Raw genomic sequence first — 15,635 nt, forward strand, 5'->3', positions numbered from 1 at the left:
ATCATCTTTACAGCCTGAGCTGAGAGCCCCCTGACTTTTAGCTCAAACTGTAAAGGCTCCTGAATTAAATTCCAGAGGTCTCAGGTTCGAGTCTTCCTGTGAGCAGTCAGTCACACAAAGATGCAGCCTCTGCCCCTCTTATTGCCCCAAAGCTTACCAAATGCTTCTTTTAATGCCCACATCTCCTTCAGTAGGGTCAGTATTAAGAAAGCAAAGCAAAACCGCCCCAAACCGCAGCGCCTTACCCACGGGCAGGAAGTCCCAGGGACAGCTCCGCACGACCTCCTTCTTTTCACCTCAAGCCCTGCCCTTTGGTAAGGCTGGAGGTAGGAAGCCAGAGGTGCAGGAGTGCAGGGCTGCAGCTGCTGCTCTGGCTCTTGCCATGGAGCTGGGGCTCCCCCACCCCATCTCCTGCTGCTGGTACTGCCAAGGATCGCAGCTGTGCTTCAGCCCCCTTTTGTCTGCTCGCACAACTTGTCAGAACTTCCTGGCAGGGTGGGGGTGTAGGGTAGGAAGAGGGGATGGGGAGGACCTGCCTCAGGTGCTGGCAGTCTTTGGGGAGCAGAACCTGCATGGCAGAGGGGGAGGCTCCCCGCTCTGAGCTGCCTCTCCCCTTGCACCCTCACTGAGCTTCTGCTCTGCCAGCACACGACTCCTAGCTACCCCTCCCTGCACCCTCAACTCCTTTCAAACTCTTTGAGCTGAGCCCTCCCCTCCCTCAGTCCAGGGACGTGGGTGACCTACTGAAGTGAGTCCCAGGGAGGAGGTGGCACACCCTCTGCAGACCCCAACGTGGTGTTGGCCTGAGTCCCACCAGTCCCTGACCCCCAGATAGAAGTCAAACTATTCATGTGGGGCCTTCCCAGAGTCCAAAAGTACATGCCCCCTGCTGGCGTGAGAGGAAAAGGTTGAGAAATCCCATTCTGCAGTTGAGAAATCCTATTCTACACCTTTATTGGTTGTTCTCCTCTGGAAATTCTCTATTTTTTCCCCACATCTTTCCCCAAGTTTCATGCCCATATTTGGGCCCAAGACACCAGTTGAGGCCTTATCAGTGCTGAGTAAAGAGGAAGAATTAATTCTTGTTTTGTTTACGACGCTCCTGCTTCTATTTCCCCAAAGCACGTGCAGTTGTTCTGGTGATGGGAATTGCTTTCAGGATTCAGTTTTGTAAGATGGAAACATCAGATCTATTTCAGCAGGAAGATGATCTGCTTCACTGTTGTACCTGTGGTTGTACACGGCCTTTGGTCTTTGGTTTTGTTTCACCTACAGGATGTTTGACTTTGATTTGTAGCATCAATATCTGATCTCCTTGTCTTGTACCTCTACTTGTTCTAAACCAACTTCCCAATTCGCTGCATGTTCTCACCGCTGCCTCCACATTGTTATTGATATCTTTCAACAACTATCAGTCTGCTATCCACTCCATATGACTCCACCACCACCCAAGTCACTTTCTCACCTATACTGTCAAATGCCTTCTGAAAAACGACAAAGCAGTTGTAGATGTTCTTTCATTGAGCTTTCTCTGCTATCAGTCTTAGTGCCAATATCTGCTGTATGGCATGTATGGTATGTCTATCTTGCCTGCACCCCGCTTGCTCATCCAGTAGACGTTCATCTATCTGTGATCTTAGTCTCTCAGTCAGTATCATCGGCACCTTGCCTAGATGACTCGTTAGGGCCATCGTTCTGTAGTTGGTGCACTCCAGCGTGCTTGCTTTCTTGTGTACTGTCACTATCGCAGACCTCGTCCATTCCTTAGGTGCCTTCCCTTCTTTCCATGCTATATTACATAGTCAGTGTATTCCCTGAATCCCACTTCCTCAGCTGTATTTGATCATCTCTCCCGTGATCTTATCATTTCCAGGGCTGCTCTTGTTTCTTTAGTCATTTCACTGCTCTTTCCATTTCCTCCTTCAAAATATCAGTCTCGCTCTCAATGCTGAGTGGAGATCTCTCATTCAGTTCTTCTTCTTCTCTCAGCTCTCTGAGACACTCAGGTCCAACTTGCTTTGTACAAATCGGTGCAATACCTTGTCCACTGCTGCACAACCTTCTCCTTGTTCATGAGCACCTCTTCGTTCTCATCTTTGATCACCGTCTGCTTCAGCTGCCACTTCCTATTAATATTCCTGATCATCTTATACACTTCCCCGGTCTTACACTCACCCTAATACCTCTCTGTATCTTCACATTGCCCCTCTAACCATTCTGCTTTCCCATTTGTGGATGCTTTCCTTACCCCCATTGCATTTCAGTCTATATTGCTGTTCCACCCTCTCCCTGCTGACCACGTTTGAACTTCCTCAGGGAGGGGGCCTCCAAATTGGAGCCACTGCCATGAATTCAGGCTAGTGAGTTCGTCCATGGCTGAGACTCTATGTTGGTCAGAGGTCCCTGCTCCCCTCCCATTTCTGGAACAAACTGAAATGCATTCAGGAGCACGGGGGGTGATGCTCTCCCTAATGACTCTAACGCTTGCTCTGGTGGCAACAGCTGTGATGGCGGCTGGCTCCTGCAACCCCGTTCTGGCCTTGGTGGGCAGCAGAGCCAGCTCTACCGGCAGCAGCCCTGGGGGAGGGTCTGTGCAGATGGTGGGGTGGGGATTGGTGGGAGACAGGCAAGGGAGCAGATCCAGGGTAGGAAGATAGGCACAAGTGTGGCAGTGGGGTTACAGAAGTGAGTTTATTTGGGCACGTGCCCCCCCCAAAAGAAAACTTGCATTGGGGGTCCATTTTCCTGCCTCTGCTAGTGGTACATAGCGATAGAAGAGCCTGGGCGAGGCAGACCCCAGTGAGCATTTGCTGGCCATGAAACTTGCTACAGGGTTGAACCTCTCTGGTCAAGCAACATTGGTGGTCCACCGTGTTTTTTAGTTAGCTGGATGTCCGCTTATCACGAGCATGGCCGAATTTCCTGTGGTCTCATGAAGTTTGTTTACATTCACCAGTCCTGGCTCTCTGTGTTCTGTGCTGTTGTTTATCTGTAATTTACCCCTAAATGTCTTGTAAGAGCCCAGTCAGCTGTGGAAGTGTTGGTGATGTGCTAGACAATATTAACCTACTGTGGTTTGGCAAATTCTTTTGTTCAGCACCAGTCAGGTCCCAAGCATGCTGGATTAGAGTGGTTCAGCCTGTACTGGATTGCTACCACTTTAGTTCAACAAATGCTATTGAAATATTTGTTTGACCAGAAGATGAGCTAATGGAACCTTGCGATGCTATTGTTGGAATAGCCTCTCAGAAGAGAGCCACACTTTGCCTGCTGTTTTTCAGAAGGTGAAAATATAAAAGAGGGCTATAAGGACATAATGATGCTTAATTTCTCAGATGTTTCCATTCCATCCACTTCCAGAAGGCAATAGCTATGGAATGGAACACAGCGAAGATGTGATGTTATGAGAGGGCTAAGCTGTGGAAACAACGGTAGAGGAGAAGCAAGGACAGTGTATCCTAATGTGAGGGAGACTGGCTGCTAACACATTGCTTTTTCCACTCTCAGGAGGGATGCGGGAACATACGGTGGAGGCTGAAATGTGAATCTGGAAATTCAGCTCTTTAAGGACCTGCATTTTCCACATAGCTGGAGTTCTACTGGCAATATGTGAGAGCATTCGTAGGGGTCTATATACAAGTCTTAATTTCCAGTGTGTAGAAGTGTCTGTGACAGGAAGAGGCTAGTAGCCACTGCACTTACACCATCCGGTCTCTGTGATCTGTGTTGGATGCTTCAGAGGGCATTCATAATTGGGGAAGTGTGTGCTCTGCAGGAAATATGTTCCTGACCCCAGCTGCTGATCAGATTTTGCCCTGCAGCCTGAGGGTTGATAACCCTTGTAATTTTATCCTGGGTGGTGACTGCAGATGCTATTTGTATGCACACAAAATCAAAGACATGAGTAACTTCTCTGGGGGTAATGTTTTTTGGGGTTTTTTTTGTTTTTTTTTTTTTACTTCTTCCAAACAGAACGAGGCAAAACTTGCTTTGTTTTGCGAATTTCCCTCTGGATCCAAGATAACACTGCGACTTTTTCCAAATCTTCTTTCTTTAGCTCTTGCTGCTTTGAGGAGGCCGGGTGCCTTTGAGGTTCATGGTAAAACCGTCAGTGAAAGATTCTATATTCAACTGCAGCCCAGGAGCACAGCAACTGCAAATTAACATGTTGCTTGTCTGGCCTAAGAGAAAGGGGCTGATTTGCCGTGTCAGGTCCCTGGTACACAAACTCTCACCTTTGCAAAGCAGCTATTGCAGGTGTGACAATTAGTGCCAGCTGCCAAGAGGGACAGATTGACTTGTGGAATGTGAGTTGCCTGCTCCCTTGTACAGGTAGAGGGCTCTGTGTCCGCGTAGGGGATTCACTTCCATGGTTGTTTCTGCTGCTTGCTTTGGGGCTAGAGAGACAACTTGGATGGCCAGGACTGCTAACCTGGAGCTTTGCATGAAGGGCAAACACCATAAAAATACTGCAGTGGGAAAAGTAAACATCTGTGTATGCATACTAGCCCCATCCAAGGTCAGTACAGTAAACCCTTGAAATGTGTGATACCGAGTTGCGCTTAACTCACAAGTTAAGCGCAACTCAAAATCTCGCTCCCCCTGGCCCTGGCTTAAATCCTCTCCCCGCCCTCTGGCCCTAAGTGGCCTTGGTTCAACCCTCCCCCCTCCACTCCCCAAATCCTGCTCAGGCTCAACCCCCCATGCGTAGCCCCAGTTCAACACCCTCTCCCTCCCACCCCCAGCCCAGCTCACCACCCCAACACATGGCTGTCCAGCTCAATCCCCCCAGCCCCGGTTCGACTGTCCCCACACACACTAGTGGCTCCGGCTCAACTCCACCCCCTGCCCCCCTGTAGTCCTGACCCGCCCCAGGATTAACCCTTCTGCCCCTCTCCCATGGCCCCAGCCCACTGCCAGGCTTAACCCTCCCCCATTGCTCCCTAACCCCTGGTCTTACCTTTCCAAAGGAGCTCCAGGTGCTCCTGCTGCTTCCCTGGCTGCAGAACGTGCATTCTGCTGGGGAAAAAGCCACCCCCCAACTTATGCGAAATTCCAGTTACACGGTGGTGCATGGAATACAACTCTTGTGTAAACTGAGGCACTGCTGTACAGGCCAGAGGCTGGCAATCAAAATAGCAAGAAGAGTTAAATAGGAATAATGGTTCTTTCAAAAATGGGGTTTATTTTTGAAAGAGTCACATCTACACTGTTTTTTTCTTTAGAAAGAATCTCTTTTGAAATGACATTATGCAAATTAAGTGTGAGATATGTAAATCAGCACTTCATTTGCATTTCTGATTTCCTTTGCACTCCTCTTTTGAAAGAGGAATGCAAATGTAGATGTAGCCTACTTGTTTGGATCCATAATCCCAGGATATGGCCCTGTTCAACAACATGGAATAGAGGCCAGGTCTGCTGGTTAAAAACACAGGACAGGGAGTCCAGGAATTTTGATATTCCTTCTGGCTTCTCCAGCAACTCACCCGTGAAATCTTGAGTAAGTAATTTAGGTTCAGCTCCTCAAAGGTATTTCAGCTACTAGCTAAATCAGTATAAATTTGGAGCCTAATTGCCTTTAGAGAATCTGGGCCTTGCTTTCATTTTTCTTATCTGAACAACGCAGAGAAGAGCTGAGTGAGGCCAGGAATTCCTTCAAAATTTGTCATCAATGAAGGTCGTTTGCTTTGAGAACCTTGGGTGACCGGTGATTTAGAATGCCCAAGGTTAATATTTTGGAGCGTAAACTTTCGTGGGCAAAGACCTGCTTTGTCAGAGGCATGTGACAAAGTGGGTCTTTGCCCACAAAAGCTCATGCTCCAAAATATGCTAGCCTATAAGGTGCCACAGGACTACTTGTTGTTTTTGAAGACAGAGACTAACTCGGCTACTTCTCCGGTACAAGTCTAATATGTAGGGTCATTTTCTTGGCACTATCTGTGCCTAGACATCTTCCACCCTTCACCTCTCTTTAGATAGGAAAGTAGAAGAGGATCAGCTCAGCCAGCCCAGCAAAAAGGAATCTTAAATTTAGTTTTAATTTAAAATGTTACATTGTTGGAACAAGTTAAAAATGCTTCCATGGTAAATTTCATGGCAGACTGCATTAGCATAGCCCCCTGGTCCGGGACAAGTGGGTGGTATTGTTTAAATGACCATATTAAATTTTTGTGCATGAATTTGGGTTTCAGTGTTAATCAGATTCTGGACTTCATGATTTCCCTATTCTTGCCTTGTTCAATTAGCATTTTAAAGATCATTTGCTGCTTCCAGTCTGATCGTGTGGAGTATTACGCTCCTCTCTATCTGATACCCTTGTGAAGAGGTGTGGGGAATAGAAGAAGGGGACGCACTGGGGCAGCTCTCCATTCATCGGGGCAGGGGGGATGCTTTGATATTGGCCAAACAATTCAGGGATGTTGAGCTAGTAATTTCATGGAGGCCTATGACGTCGGCTTTACCTCAGCATGCTAAAGGCAGTGTGCGTGTGCACATGGGACTGGTTGAAAACTTTCTGAAAAACTCATTTTAGACTAAACACGCTTTTGCAAAGTCTGGTGTTTTTCTGTAGAAAAGTTTGACTTCGGTTTTGAGATGGTTGTTCCTTCTCCAGGAAATGTTCATATCCAGCAGCCCCGGGACCAGGAGGCTGCCGGATATGAAAATATGATGGTTAATAGAGGGATCCCTTGCCACCAGTTCCGACAGTGGGGGATGCGCCCCAGCAGCGCTCCCCTCCCCGAAGCCCTTGGCAGCCTGGTCCCTAGAGTGCCTGCGCAGCCCACTCCACACTCCCTGCGTGGGGGCTCAGCAGGTGAGGCTCTGGCTATACTGCTGCATGTAAGGGCAGGGTGGGGATGCGCTGGCTCCGGCCACCCATCCCGCTGCGTTCTCTGGAGGGGTTTCCAGCAGCTCAGGACCTGACTGCGCTGTCACTCAGGAGGAGAGGAAGTGGGGGAGCCAGGTCCTGCTACAGTTGAGCAGCCCCCAGCAGCTCAGGCCCAGGCCATGGTGCGTGCAGGGAGGAAGGAGGGCACTGGCTCCCCATGCACTGACCACCCTTCCTGCTGGTTCTCAGCAGCCCCCAGCCTGGGCGCTGGGATAACACCTGGTGGCAGTGCAGTTTATTTCAGAGTACTGGTTGCTTGAATACCAGTTAAGAAGCGTTTACTGTATTAAAACACTTTTGATTCAGAAGTGTTGCCCTGGTGCCTCACGGGACCTGTGGTCTAGGTGTCTGGCGGAATGTCCCTCCTGTCTTTTTCAGGAACTTCCATAATTCACCATGATGGCTTAGCAAGTGGAGAAACTGAAATGCATCATGGGAATGGGGGGGGGGAAGTCTCACCAGAATCTGTCCCATAGAGGAGAATAAAAACATAAGGCACCATGAAAACGTTTTCTAATTGGAACGTTCTGTGCTCAGCTGGAAGTTTTTCATGTTCCTCAGCCCCCAACCCCCTGAGAAGTTGAATTACCATGGAAAGCTTGAAAACTAAAATTTTCAATCTTTTTGTAGAATTTTCCCATGGGATGTGTGTACAGGATTCTGATCAGCTTTATTGCTAAGCTAGTGACTTCACAGGGAAGCCTGAACTTCTGTATCAGCCCAGCAAGAAGAAAGGTCACATTACATTAAGCTAATGACATGTGACAGTACATTAAGCTTTGCAGGAATGAATTGCAGCCTGTTACTGTAGTTTGTATGGGACAAGCCTTCTGCAACAGGGTTCAAAGAAGAGCTAGATAACTTCATGGAGGATAGGTCCATCAACAGCGATTAGCCAGGATGGGCAAGGATGGTGTCCCTGCCTTCTGTTTGTCCGATGCTAGGAATGGGTGATAGGGAAGTGATCACTTGATTATCTGTTTTGGTAATTCCTTTGGAGTACCAGGCATTGGCCATTTTTGGAAGACAGGATCCTTGGCTAAATGGGCCTTTTTGGTCTCATCTACTACGGCTGTTCTTACAGTAGTAGTGCAATCAGGAGTACGGGGACAAAATGATGGCTTAGGATTGCATCTACATGTGGGAGCTGAGCTTTTGGACCTCGTGCACAGCCTAATCACCACACCCAGGGATTTTTCTTCCTGAACGTTTCTCCAGCACTAGGGAAGACAAGCAGGGTTTCCACTCTCCACGGGACAGCACGTGGAGCTGGCCCACCCATCCCGTGATTCCCAGGCTGTGGGACGCTTGGGCCATCTGTGCGGAAGCTCAGTGCTCCTGGTGCTTCCTTACTCCCAGGTTCCCGAAGCCATGCTGACACAGGGCTCATGCAGTCACTGGCTGCCCTCGGTGCTTCTCGTAAAAGGAAGTAGGGGTAACTGGTGTGAGGGAGGTTCACTAATAATACACATGGGCTGGTATTTTTTCCAGCGGAGGGAGAAATCTGGGGGTTAGGCAGGAGACAACGTGGGTGTCTCGATTCACCTATTTCCTTCTCAGGGCCTTGGATCACAGGGGAAGTCCTTGGAAAATGAGGCCCTGGCCATGGCCAGGTTTTATTTCCATAGAGAAGAGGTCTGATCTGTACACAACCCAGCCCTCAAGGGGTTGATTTAGGCCCTCTGTCACTAAGCTCCTTCTCTGCTAATGATCCCATGGAGCTCAGTGAGCTTTGCCTGAGCAGACTGACTAAAGATGTCAGGTTTTTGGCTCTTAGTACAATTCCTGGGATTCCCTTGCTCCCCTTTCAAACAAGAGATGGGACATGCAGCTGTTCCTCTCTCCCTCAAACCCCTCACCCCCACCCCACCACCCTTAAAGAACGAGACAGCCAGTAATATTTTGACTGTATTTCAAAGTTGCTGATCGTAAACAAACTTCGTTGAAGAAATAAAATCACATGACGAGATCTGAGTGCTACAAATCCATTTTGTTTGTTGCCACACTTCACATTTTGGAACTCCGGAATTTAGCTCATGGTGTACAAAATTCGTAAAAACTTATTGCAAGCGTGCCTTTGTGTAGAACAAAAACCATCGTCACAAAATAGCTTCCCGCTGCACGGAGAAATGCAGATGTGGGCCTTTCCATGCATAGGGGCCAAACGCACGTTGGCTGAAGGACGCGTCTTTTATAAAAGTGCTTCAAGAAGTTTCAAACCAAAGAGAGAATGAAACACACTGCATGTTTAATCGATCGTCTTTACAGTTTCAATAGCACTCTCGCTTTGGGAAGAAAATGGAAGTTTGCAACTCAAAGGTGATTGTGGGTTGTGAGCACAGCCTGACCACGGTGGCGTATCATATCAAGTGCACTAACAGAACTACGGATTATCTTGTGTTCTGGACAGTCACTTCATTTGATGGAATGTAAGTTGCGCAATTTAAAAAAAATGAATAGGAAATATAGCTGGTAGGGCTCCGTTGAAGAATCTCTCTTTGTTCCTGTTACTCTTAACTGTCGTCTTCAAACTCTCCCGAGCGACTTGGTGGTGGTGGTGATTTGAGACCTAGAACCATTCTGCTTTTCTAGTCTAAACAGAGGCAAAGAGCCACAGCCCTGGTGACTTCTCTGTGGCTAGACCAGCTGGAGGCACAGCTGTGGCAGAGACCTAAAACCCTGGGATATCTATTTTAAGTAAGGGTGTGATTATGGGTGGGGGCAGGGAAGTAGGGGAAGATCCACCGCATATAACAGAAAGGCAGATATTCGAGTTGAACACCTGGGATCTCTCTACTCTCAGCTTCTAATCCTTTCTTCTGGTCTCTTACAAGCTGCATTTGGATCGCTTTCTCCATCATTATTTCTGGACTCTATTGATCTTCCTGTATAGGGAGCTAGACTCATCCCAGGTATAACTCCATCACTTACATCAGTAGCCCTAAGACAGCTGGCGGGTTGGACCTGACATTTTTAGTGTCACTCTGCTTTTCTTTAACAGCCAATGTTTCTTCTCACTTTACTAATGTACTTTTGCTGCCATATTTCCCCCTCCCAGATTCAAAGTTAACTGGTAAATTGGAGTGTGCAACCCAACAGCAAATAAACCAAGCTGTAAAACTAATTTCAACCAAATAATCAGTCACCTGCAACTTGTTTCCGATCAAATAAGTAACTTCCCTCAGTAGTGTGACAAGGGGTGAGCTCTTCATTAGTCACTTTTGCACACACTTGGACAGAGATTAATTGGAGGACAATACCACACAGTTACTTTGACAGCATGGGTTGGGCTTTGGAATAATGACCCTATTGTGACTGGATTCTAACTTTGCTGCCTGGAGGTTTTCTGCTGTTTGAGGCCAGTGAACACAGGATACAATTCTCTGCTTAAAACTCAACTGTTTGCCCAGCGGGAGTCTATGAATACTCTGTCAGATGAGGGGGAGTGAGAGGAAGCAGAAATGCTAAACCTCCTCCGAGCCCCCTAATGTCACTCAAGAGTTAAGTACTCTGCCCATTACATCACACTGGCTTAGTCTGTGTGTCTGCCCTTGTAGAGCCATGCTTGGTTTCTTCCAGAGCATCTAGTGCAGCAGGTTGAATGTCACTAGGCCTCCTTCCACCATCTGCTAATCCAGGTGCTTGGCACCCCAGCACCGCTTTCTCTCTGCCATGTTCCCTACACCAGTTGTCATGTGCCCCTTAAGAAATCTAACTCCTGGCTCTAGATGGTTTGACCTCCAGCAGCCAGATTGTCCCTCCCAACCCCAGACTTTTTAGCAAAGGGACACGTTTGCAGTGACACTAAATGAGTACTTCCACAGCATACAGTGTTTTATATTGTGACACTTTGACACTACACGTTGTATGACCCACCTTTGACACTGCATACAAGCAGTAATATCGATAGAATGCTTATGCAATAGTATTACTTTTTGGCTCTTGTTGTGATAGTTTCAGTAGAGCAGGGGAGGGGGTTTAATAGAACATGCCAAAGTTCTGGCTGGCAGCAATCACATTAATGGGAAAGACTGGTGCCTCAAAGCGCATTGGGTGGGTGTGAGACCTCTGATATCTTAGGCTTGGGAAGTACTGCTGGGGCAAGGCAGGTAGTACCTTCCCTGCGAGGGCAGTAAGTGCAGACTTTGCAAATGATACCCTGTTTTACTATGGGACTCACAAAAGAAAACTGGCAAAGTAATGTAATAAAAAACAGATCATCAACTCTGACCTCTCACCTTCCAGAATGAGCTACTGCTTAGAGCGGTAAATATTGAGAGCCAATAGGGTGATGTAATATGAACCAAGGGCATACAACAGCTGACATTAAGAAAAGTCTCTCCATTATTGTTTTCAGTAGAAAAAGCTTCCTAAGCGGAGCTCTGTCAGCCCATGGACCAGCCTCCCAAGCAAGGGGGAGGAATTCATATGGACTGGAATTCCTGCAAACTGGATCAGCTAAAGCGTACCAATTCTGCTCTGTTCCCCACAGACTAGATGACCTAATGGGCTTTTCCATCTCTAGTTTGCTGGAATACCATGAACAAAACCAGGGAGGTTGAGGAGAGCCTGACCTCATAGCCTGGACAAGGGGAAGCTTAGCGAGGAGAAATAGAAATGGGATTACTTTTGAGCAGATGATAAAATATTTGCGAAGATCCCTATTCAAAGGCAGGCCAAAAAGATACATTTTAAGCTACGACAAAGCTGCTTCACTCAGTAAATGTTGGTTTTTAATATGCGATTGGGGCTTTCTGGGAATTCCACAGCAGGGACAGATGTGAGATTTATTTAACCTAGACACTTTATTTTGTACTAGAGAGAGCAGTCTGTAAATGTTTCTTATGGCTGGGTTTCATTACCAGCTGTGCCTTAAACCTTCTCTGTGTCTCCCTGCCTCAGGCTCCACCAGTCAACTCAGCAGATCCAAAGCTCACTGAATTCAGTGTGAATCTTTCCACTGAGTGCAGTGGGTTTTGTTCAGATTCACAACGTCTCATGAGAAATTAAACATGTATGGTCCTTGAGTTATGTGCCCCCCCGCCCACCAGAGGGAAAGGCCAGTCTTCTTGAGTGGCTTCCATTTATTTTTCTAGTTTAGAAAAATACATCTCTTTGGACCACTTGGCCCATGAACAAAAACTAGACATCTCTCAAAATTGCATACGGTCCTAAGGACTGGGAGAACCAAGTCCACTTCCCAGCTCTACCCTAGACTTTCTGGGGTTACCTTAGGTAGATCACTGTGTGTCTATTTCCTCATTTGTAAATGAGGGGGTGGATACTACCAACCGCCTTCACAGGGGCATAGAGCAGGGTTAGTTAATATTTCACTGCAAAGCACTTTAACATCCTTAGATGGAAGGCATTACAGAAGTGCAAAATGTGAGTCTAGTGCAGTTCATTCCCGAAACCACCTTTCTAATAAGCTCCTGAGGTGACACATACATAAAGGAAGCCCAGGATTGGGCGAACAGAGGTGTCATTCCTGCCAACGCTAGAAAGCATCCAGTAGAAAGCTATTATAACAGAGTTTTGGTCCTCTAAAGGAGCAGAGTAGGGATTGCTGGAGGTTGGGAATGAAAGTGGTGTTTTTCATAACTGGTGGAAAGAGGGCAATGTGAATGTCTAAAACTAAAAAATGATAATCTCGCGGAATCAATTATTTAGTGACACTAAGAAATCAGGGTTCTTAAAATATCTGTTAATGAGAAAGCAATGGGAAGAGGGATGAGGAGAGAAGCTTAGCCAGAACATGGCCAGAACCACAGAGCAAAATGTGAACCTGGAGGGATGTCTCTCTAAATCATTCCCTTTCTTTTCAAGTGCAGAAATGAGCTGAGATAAAAAGCAACAGGGTCAGAGTTCCAGTGAGCCCTTGGAATAGTTTTCCTTGGTGGAACAAACTGTAATACAACACTATTTGACACGGGGTTTTAGCTTCAGTGAACATTACATAAACGTTGCACACCGTAATGGAGATTTTTCAAATACTCGTCTTGACAGGATGTGAAAATGCCTTGGAAGAAGTGCTGTGCATAGAATGTGGACTGCCTATCAGAATGTCTGACACTACTTCTTTTGAAGCGGTTCGTATGCCGTGGTGAACAGTGCATTTTCATTGCTAGAAATGGCAGGCTGAATGAAACCAAATTTGAGGACAAATTTCCCTCCCCTCATCCGCTCTACTTTCAATGTCCCCTTTCTGAGAGGTAGAGAGAAGCTGATCGCAGCATAGTAAACCACAGCCAGTCTCAGCGTACAGCCACCACACAACCATGTTTGCACATCTGTGCCATCCCAGGCTCTCACAAGGTCACCATCAATCATGTCCTTGCAGTAGTCTGACACTTCGCTCTTGTTGTTTTATTGATGTCTGAAACAAGGGAAGAGCCAACTAGTTCTGTGGTGTGGTGGAGTAAATTGCAAAATCTAAAAATCCAGCAAGGGAATGATTAAAGGTTATGAGAGCTGAGTTGCTATTGACCTTAACTTGTTTTAAACAAGAGGCGAGGTCTTTGCGTGGTTTGTAATATTTACAGAAAAACTGAGATGCTTAACAACAAAACAAAGCCCCATGGTATATGGATCACAATCATTTTATTGGCCTAAACTAAGTTTTACTTGGGTGTGTTTTTGCTTGGAGGTTGTGATACCCAAAGTTCAGCCATTTTATATAAGGTGCGGTGGACTTTTTGCTTAATCTTTTATTGAATGCTTATTTTAAGGAAATCCATGCAAGGTTGTAGGACAGTTGGAGGGGCACTCTCCTTCACAGAGGAGAAAAACAACACATCTTCCCTGTAATAGCTGCCCACCGTGTAATCCCCTGTCAACACCGGTTCAAGAGAGAACCACTCAGGGGCCAATCCCTGAGGCAAAATTAGGACCCGGTAAAATTTTTAGCACTAGCGGTCTGTATGGTGAGCACTATTTTCTCACAGCTTTGGCTGTACTTTCTTATTTAAAAAAAAAAAAAGGCAATTTTCTGTTGTGTGGGGGCCTGACCCAAAGCCCACTGAAGTCAACAGAGCCTGACTCCAAAATCACTTTGGGTTAGGTCCAAGTGCTGAGCAACGAGGTGGAATGCATCTAGCTAGCCAGCGGCTTGCTCGTGTAAAGTGCTGGTCGTCACCTGTGAGGTGCAGAAAGCCCTTAGTTACTGGTGATATCAGGAGATACTCACATGTTGGAGGATTGGGCCCATTCGTTCTTAGCAATGTTCTTGCACTGCAGACAAAGGAAGGCTGCTCTAACCAGGCCGCTGCCACTTTCCGTTTATGAAACTTCCAACCAGATCTCATCACGGTGCTCTGCTCTTGGGAATTCCAGCTACACGTCTAGCACGGAGACAGCCAAATATTGCCAAAATTTATCCTGAAGTTACAGGGCACAGTGAGCACATCAGCTATTCTTCAAGTAGTAATTTAGGGCCAGTATTTTTCAAATGTAGTTGACTACAGCATTACCACGAGGCACTTGGTTTTCAGAGGTGATGGGTTCTGAGCACCTCTGAAAACAGCTGCCTAAAGCTCAGCCTGGAAATCCTATTTGAATGTTTTTGGCCTTTGAGGGAGGTGGTATTAGCGTCCCCTCAATCTAGGTCTGCCAACTATGGCGTACTATTAGGTAAATAGATTAACTTTAATAGGGCTCAGCCTGGTTAGCGTGCAAACAGGCCTTAAAATATCTTTGGGGGTCTACAAACAGTACACCCTGATGGTGTTCTTTTACAATATCACTGGTGAGCAAAGCCTTCTTGTGGCACAAATATTTTTGCAGCTATGTGATGAAACGGTGCTTAAACTTCTGCACTTGGAATTGCCCTGTGCAAAGTCAGTGTTACGATGTTAACATAGTTTTGTGGTGACAAAAGGTAGAGAATAACATGGAGCCCACTTTGCATGGCCTACTGTCCCACGTAACCCTTACTCCTGTTCGAAGACTGAAATACATAGGCAGTGCCAGCCTGGATCAGACCCAGGGTCCTGCTGGTACAGTAGCCTGTCCCTGGCAGTGGGCAGTACCAGATGTCTCAGAGGAAGGTTCAGATGCAAGGTTTCGTATGAAAACAATGGAAATTAGATTATCCCTTGTGATTTCACCTGAATGCTTAGAGATCAGCATAAAGCTTGAGCATGAGGTTCTGTACGCTAATACTTGTTTTGTTTGCATTAACTTTTCTGCCTCTATCTCTTTAACCCTGTGTATCCGATTGCTCTTTGCCAGGCCCACCAGCTGGGGCAGAAGGGGAAGAAAAAGTTGCCAAGGCCCCAGAGCTCCAGCCAGTGTTGTGGCTAAAGTAGCAGAGGTGGCAGCTGGAGCTCCGGGAGCCTTTGAATTGCTGTGGCAGTGAGGGAAGTTGGGGGACCCCAGTGCTGTGGGCAGGGTGATGCTAAAACCAAATGCCCTTGGCCACATCTCTTCTGAGCCATGGAGCTGCCCCCCCACCCCTTGCCCTGGGGTCTGTGAGGCCTCTTGGCACCATTGCTCCTTCCTTACTGCATCTTCAGTGTAATAAAATGGAACAATCTTGTATTTCGATGCTCCTATGCAAGACAGGAGCTCACTGGTTTAGTGTGGCTCTAGGCTTAATAATGAAGAAGAACTTTGGTAGGGAGGTGACTCCCTGTGTGCAGCTCTTCCTCCTACACCGAGCTAGCATGTGGCTGTCGGCCCAGAGAGCTGAGTAAGGCTCTAGGCATCAGCAGAAGCAGGAGGATCATGGGGGAACATGCAATTTCCC

The sequence above is a fragment of the Carettochelys insculpta genome, chromosome 3 (assembly GCF_033958435.1).
Source record: "Carettochelys insculpta isolate YL-2023 chromosome 3, ASM3395843v1, whole genome shotgun sequence".
Lineage (NCBI taxonomy): Eukaryota > Metazoa > Chordata > Testudines > Carettochelyidae > Carettochelys > Carettochelys insculpta.